The sequence below is a fragment of the Physeter macrocephalus genome, chromosome 11 (genome assembly GCF_002837175.3).
Source record: "Physeter macrocephalus isolate SW-GA chromosome 11, ASM283717v5, whole genome shotgun sequence".
Taxonomy (NCBI): Eukaryota; Metazoa; Chordata; class Mammalia; order Artiodactyla; family Physeteridae; genus Physeter; species Physeter macrocephalus.
The window spans coordinates 45,179,693-45,186,718 of NC_041224.1; the positions used below are offsets into that span (position 1 = coordinate 45,179,693).

At 42.4% G+C, this 7,026-nt stretch overlaps 1 protein-coding gene across 2 annotated transcripts in view; it reads left to right on the top strand.

Annotated features, from left to right (window-relative positions):
- Positions 1-2,991: 2,991 nt before the first annotated feature.
- The window catches only part of TMOD3 (tropomodulin 3), a 91,266-nt gene continuing 87,231 nt past the window's right edge, over positions 2,992-7,026 (top strand). The window contains exon 1 of one of the 2 annotated variants that reach the window (XM_028496061.2): positions 2,992-3,156. The gene's annotated coding sequence lies outside the window, so the exon portion shown is untranslated. The remainder of the gene's footprint in view (positions 3,157-7,026) is intronic. The other variant, XR_003682037.2, reaches the window with a different exon arrangement.

Sequence of the window (7,026 nt, forward strand, 5' to 3'; positions counted from 1 at the left end):
TTATGTAAATATAATTTTCAGGTTTTGCCTTTTTTCCCCTCTTCTAGAATTGTGCTTTTTCTAACTGTAAGCTAATAATGGCAACCCATAAAATGTAGTCCTTTTAAGAGAGCTCTGTCTCCATTTCAGGATGAGTTTCACTGGATCTTGTCCTGTGGAGCCAAACCCTCTCACAGCTGCTGTTTATAGCTGCATCAGGACCTTGGCTGGCATTTACCATGAACCTTGTGATCTGTATCCCACTCCTGTGCGGGAGGGGGAGGGAAAGTTATTCATGTATTTACAAATATTTATTGAATACCTATTGTATGTCAGGCATTGCTGCAGATGCTAGGGAGAGAGGGGTAAATGATGCAAACTCCTTAAGCTTACATGAGGGAATAAAGCAAGATGTTAGGGAGTGACAGGTGCTAAGAAGACAAAGCAAGTAAAGAGGAGAAAGACAGGGTAAGAGGATCAGAGAAGACCTTTCAGAGGTGACATTTGAACAGAACCTTCACGAAAATGAGGGCGTGAGCCACGAGTATTCGGGAGGGAAGCATTCTCCTGTGTAGTAGAAAGAACTTGAAGTGAGAAAATACTTGGCAGGATTGAGAAACCTCAGAGAGGCCACTGTGACTGGAGTAGAGCAAAAGAGTGTATGTGTGGTAGGAAATAAAAATTTTCATGTAAGGACTGGTGGGGGTGGATTGAATTGTAAAGGAATTTCCTTTCCTTTCCAAAGGAAATGTGTTAGGGAGCCCTAAGTGGTTTGGAGCAGGAGGGTGACATGATCTGATTTATTTTAAAAAGATCATTCTGGCACTGGTATACAGAATAGATTGTAGTTAGAGAAAACAGTGAGGAAGGTTCTATTTTTTTACAGTTTTATCCAATACTAGGATGTTATTCTTAATATGTCTGTTACCATATGTGGTATTTAATGTATATGGGTTTAGGCGATTCATATTTGTGAGTCTTGTGATTACAATATGATAACACTTGTCTGAAGAAAGGAAAAGAATCCATCATCAAATCACTTTATTTTAGAAAAAAGAATTAGAATAAGATGAAGGCATTTGTTAGGAAAAACTTAAAGAGCTAAAAAAGAAAACATATTTAATGTATGCCTAATACCCCATACTGGAAGGTCAGGGAGGAAATGTGTCATAGTTTAAATCAGTCAGACATTGAATTAAAAGCCCTCTCTGCTTCTTAAAGAGCAAAGCAGAAGAAGCCATATTGCTGTAAAGGAAAGTCCTTCTTAAAATAAACCATATCTGGATAACCATGGTTCTCTGCTTTGCTTTTTCAGGAACTCTGTTTTGTCAGTTTCCCCAGAGGTGTAGCAGGAACTCACAAGAGACTTGCCAGTTACCATAACACCTATATATTAACTTATAATGAAATACAGAACTACCAAATGAATCCAGATATTCAGCTCATCCAGTCAGAACACCATCTCCCTGGATGGTGTTAGAAAATTTTTTTTTAATGTACCTTGGACATGGTCACAGATGATCTTACTTTAAAGAATTTGATGAAATTTAGGAGACAGTCTGATCAACAGTGGAAAGCATGCTAGAATTTAAGTCAGGCTACCTGTACTTCATTTCTGGATCTCCAGTTACTGGCTGTGTGACCTTGCACATATTACTTAACTTTTCTGAGTCTTAGTTTTCTCATCTGTAGAAATGGAGGATACTAATATATTCTTTGCAGGGTTATTTAGAGGATTGGATGAGATATTATAAAGGGAGTGCTGGCACAGTTCTTGGCGTGAGTTAAATATTCAATAATTATTAGTTGAACCTGAATTCTGAATTCTGTAGGACGTTGCTCTCAGCTATTATCTCCAAGAATATTTGAGAAATTGATTCCCACGAAGATGCTATAGAAAATAAGATGCAATGGCACAAGATTTAATGTTAATTGCCTTCTAAGTGTATTTGCATTTTGGAGGGGTTTTTTTCCCCTTTTTTTCTCTTTCTTTCTTTTTTTTTTTTTTTCCTGAAAAACTCCAAATCATCAGTGATCTTCATGGCTAGAATTAGTGGATGTTAATTGCATGAAGTTCCAGGGTGTTTACCTGGGGTGCTCCCTGCTCTGAGGGGAAGAAGTAAATGCCAGGGGAGGCGTAACAATTAGTCGGCTCCCACACTGGGTGTAGCTGGAATGTATTTCAAGCAGGCACTTCAATCCTCTATCTGGCTGTATTCTTTGTGAAGGCGTATCAAAGCTGAGCATTACCCCCCGGGAATGGCTTATTCCTGAAGAGCAGGCCAGGAAAATTACCGGTGAGTGATTAAAGGAATGAATGCAAGGCCGTGGCTGTTCCCTATCCTCAGAGCCCTGGACAAAAGGCAGCCATTTCATAGGCCACGCTGGAGCTGCCATCTGAAGTATTCCCGCTGTCTTCCTCTTCGCCTTCAGAGTACCCACCTGCCCCAGTTCCCCCCTTTAAGCAGCCCTTCTACTTTTTTCCCCCACTTACATCAGCCCAGTTCCACTGCCTGTTGTACAGCTTGAAGCTGGAATGCGAAGATGGGATGGGGTGGAAACTGATCGCGGCGACATCACCCCTGGTTGCAAACCTAAGGAAATCACTAGGGCCACTATGCGCTTGAGGTGACATCCGCCTGATTTACGTCCCTCTCGTGCTTGGCCTGTTTCCTTTTCTATCAGTTTTTCACGACAAGGACATGTTATGTCCTCACATTAGCAATGAAGGGTACAACACAAGTCCTGCCTTGTGTCCCTCTTGACTAAAAGTCAAAGTAAAGAGGAAATCCTAAAAAGGAGCCTCTAGCTGCTGTTTATAGCTCCCAAAGGGTCCAAGATAGATATTTCCACTAGTAAAGGCCGTTTTCTCAGGCTGGTGTAAGGCTTGGTATCAACTTCCAAAGTCCTGCACACAGAAAAGACCAGGGTCTGCGCTGAGCCGCGCCCTCTTCGCTCGAACTACAACTCCCAGGATGCCCCGCGACATGGGAGTGCGCACGCGCATCGGCGGCGGAGTGGGAACCAGGGCCGTCGAGTTGGGGGAGCAGCCGGCGCTGGATCAGACAACTGCCTGGGAGGCGGCAGCAGGCAGACGGGCGGGTACTGGGAACTGAGCGGCAGGCCGTCCCCGCGGGTCTGTGAAGGAGGTCGGTGGCCGTAGCGGGCTCCAGTCAGGTAAGCCAAGCCCGTGCTTTCCAGGAAGTCCGTCTGCGGGCGCGGGCAGGGAGTCGCACCGGCCATGGTGGCTGAGGCGGGAGAGGTTGCCTTCCAACTGCCAGGCTGTGATTTCCTTCCCTACCAGTCCCTCTCGGGGAGCGAGGGAACGCTGGGTGCTGCTTCGGGGCTAACGGGCCGGGGTAGGAGCCGTGGGACGCGCTGGGCGTTGCCCGCGGTGGAGGCGCGCGAATCCCGAGTTGCTGATGAATCACTCGTGGGGCCCGGCCTTGCCGGGTTCGGGACCGGCCCCTTCCCCTCCCGGCTGGAGCCTGCGCGGGCCGCGACCGTGCGAGCTCGCGGTGCCTACCCTTTCCACCCCAACGAGGTGTAGCTCGGGGGACTAGCGTCTGAAAAGGTTTTTTTCACCAATACTCCTTAAAGGGTTTCTGCTGGTGAAAGTTGCAAAGAAGAAGAAAAGAAAAAAAAAAAAAGGGCACACCCTTTTCTTTTTGATTGAAATCTGGCTTGTCTTGCGTTCGCCGTTTTGATCTATCTGCTCTTAGAATAAATTCCTGGCTCCTGCGCAGCACAGCTGGATCCGGCTGTGAAGTTTGTATGTTGGTTTGTTTTGAGGACGTGACTGGGTCGTTATATTTTTGCTTACAGAAATTGGTGTGTTTCCTCTGCAAGCCCGCATTCTGATTACAGACAAATGAGAAACAGCCGCAGGGGGATTTTTGTTCTGGTTTTTGGGTTTTTTATGTTTAGTTAAGAATCACATTTCCAACTTGCCCTTGGCTTCTCTTAAAACCAAAAGTCATCTGGTAATGAACACTGCAGTAAAACTTATCCCAGGAGGTCATACTTGAACAGGAAATAAGCCTGTGGAGATTTAAGTTAGTTATGTGCGGTCTCCCTTGGTTTGTAACATTTTCATGCAGCTCATGTTTCTTTTTCTGAGAATTCCTTCAGATTTATTTTTCAGCAGATTAAATTGGTTAATTAATTGGCCTGTCCAAAAGTATATTAGGCTTAGAAAAATAGTTTTGTCCAACCTCATTTACCTTTGCCAGTCTCTTCTTCCTAGTTCTAGGCACCTTTTTACCCTATCACTTCTTTAAGAGCCCACAGTCATTTTATTAGAATACTTAGAATCACTTTTCTAACACATTCCTAGGAAAGGAACAAAAAGGGAAAATGTGAGATGCAGCATATTTTGGCTCGTTTAGCTTGCTTGCTTTTGAATCTCTCAGGATTTCTAGTTTGCTCATCTTTAAAATGAGGTTGTTTGGCCAGATGACCCCAAGATTGTCAGCCCTAGATATCTGATTGTAAAAATTCATTTATTTTATTCAGTCAGGAAACACTGGCCACACCTGTCATTCCAAGCCCAGTGCTAGGCATGAAGGAACAAAACTGAGTTCTTGAGGATGTCACTGACCTAATGCTCAATTTCTTTTAACATGTTGTTACGACTAGTTACAAAGTTTTGTGGTATACCCTCCAGGCCAAATTACTCTGTAATTAATAACTTAACCTAAAGTTAAATACATACAGATCAAATCCAATTACAATGGTCAGTTTCCTCTAATCAGAGATTTTTCAACTGTTAGCTACTGGTCCATTTAAATAAAACACAGGTTCAGTACAACAGAAAGGACTTGAATGGTGTAGGTGGTGCTTCTCAAACTTTAACAGCCATAAATCACCCAGAAACTTGTAGGTTTGAAGTGGGGGCTTGGAATCTGCTGGTCAGAAAGGGAATACTGTAGTTGCAGTGGGAGGCCACACCTTGAATATCAAGGGTTGGGAGATATTTTAAGGTGTTTATAATGACAGTTTAAAGACCAGTGTTGATAAATGCTGGAGAGGGTGTGGAGAAAAGGGAACACTCTTGCACTGTTGGTGGGAATGTAAACTGATACAGCCACTATGGAGAGCTGTAGGGAGGTTCCTTAATAAAATAAAAATAGAATTACCATATGGCCCAGCAATCCCACTACTGGGCATATACCCTGAGAAAACCATAATTCAAAAAGAAGCATGTACCACAATGTTCATTGAAGCTCTATTTGCAATAGTCAGGACATGGAAGCAACCTAAGTGTCCATCGACAGATGAATGGATAAAGAAGATGAGGCACATATATACAATGGAATATTACTCAGCCATAAAAAGAAACAAAACTGAGTTATTTGTAGTGAGGTGGATGGACCTAGAGACTGTCATACAGAGTGAAGTAAGTCAGAAAGAGAAAAACAAATACCATATGCTAGAGGGAGGAGATATGGGGATATATGTATATGTATAGCTGATTCACTTTGTTATACAGCAGAAACTAAAACACCATTGTAAAGCAATTATACCCCAATAAAGACGTTAAAAAACAAAAAAAAGACTAGTGTTGAAAGCTGAGATATGAGTGCTTAGCAATGGCTTTTTCCAACTCTAAATTTAAAAAAAGTAATCCTACTCTAACAAAAAGAATTTCCTTCACAAGTTTTCTTTTCTTTCTTCTCTTCTTTTGCTCCTTCCCTTCTCCTTTCTCTTTGAGGTATCCTCTCAGCTTTTTTTTTTCCTCTCCTCCTCTGCCACCCTCAACTGTTTTCATTTACGTTAATTCAGTAATTCAATAATTCAACTTGTGTTTTGCCCCATCCTGTTCAAGGTATTGTCTTAGGCTCATGGTGAATACAGACATAGAAGACATGTTTTTTGTCTGGGAGCCTACTCCCTCTGAGATTAGGCATGTGTACTTGTTTATAGTTCAGAGCGCTGTAAGAGTTGTCTGTAGGGAATAAAAACTTGCGGTAGGAGTTCAAACGGAGAGATCTATAGTTTTCGGGGTGGGAAACAAGTGAAGTCATCTTTTTCCCACTCAGTGGTCATCTGTTTTCCCCCAGGCTGTACTCTCTATACTGTTTGAGTGTGTTTATGACATATCTACATAGAATATAGTACAATTTCATAAATTAATTTATTTGGAACTTGGGGTGAGCTGGCTATATGAAAATCAGTTAGGTCTGAGCAGTATCCTAGGGAGGATGAGAGGTGGTGAAGATAAAAATAGACCTGGATAGAGGTGCAGAGGAGGACTCAGTAAAACAGTAGAAAAGGTCTAGGTGGTTTTCAGTTGTCTGTCTGATGTACAGTGCTCTTGTTATTTAGGATGCATTATCTTTTAAAGTCCAACTTAGCTGGCAAATTATGCCAGCTTTTCAATTGTTCTTTTTTTTTTTTTCCATCCAGAGGTCTTTATTTTTTAACATCTTCATTGGAGTATAATTGCTTTACAGTGGTGTGTTAGTTTCTGCTGTATAACAGTGAATCAGCTATACATATACATATATCCTCATATCTCCTCCCTCTTGTGTCTCCCTCCCACCCTCCCTATCCCACCCCTCTAGGTGGTCACAAAGAACCGAGCTGATCTCCCTGTGCTATATGGCTGCTTCCCACTAGCTATCTATTTTACATTTGGTAGTGTATATATGTCCATGCCACTCTCTCACTTCATCCCAGCTAACCCTTCACCCTCCCCATGTCCTCAGGTCCATTCTCTACATCTGCATCTTTGTTCTGGTCCTGCCCTCAGGTTCTTCAGAATCATTCTTTTTTTTGTTTTTTTTTTTTTTTAGATTCCATATACATGTGTTAGCGTACGATATTTGTTTTTCTCTTTCTGACTTACTTCACTCTGTATGACAGTCTCTAGGTCCATCCACCTCACTAAAAATAACTCAATTTCGTCTCTTTTTATGGATGAGTAATATTCCACTGTATATACATACCGCATCTTCTTTATCCATTCATCTGTTGATGGACACCTGGGTTGCTTCCATGTCCTGGCTATTGTAAATAGAGCTGCAATGAACATTGTGGTACATG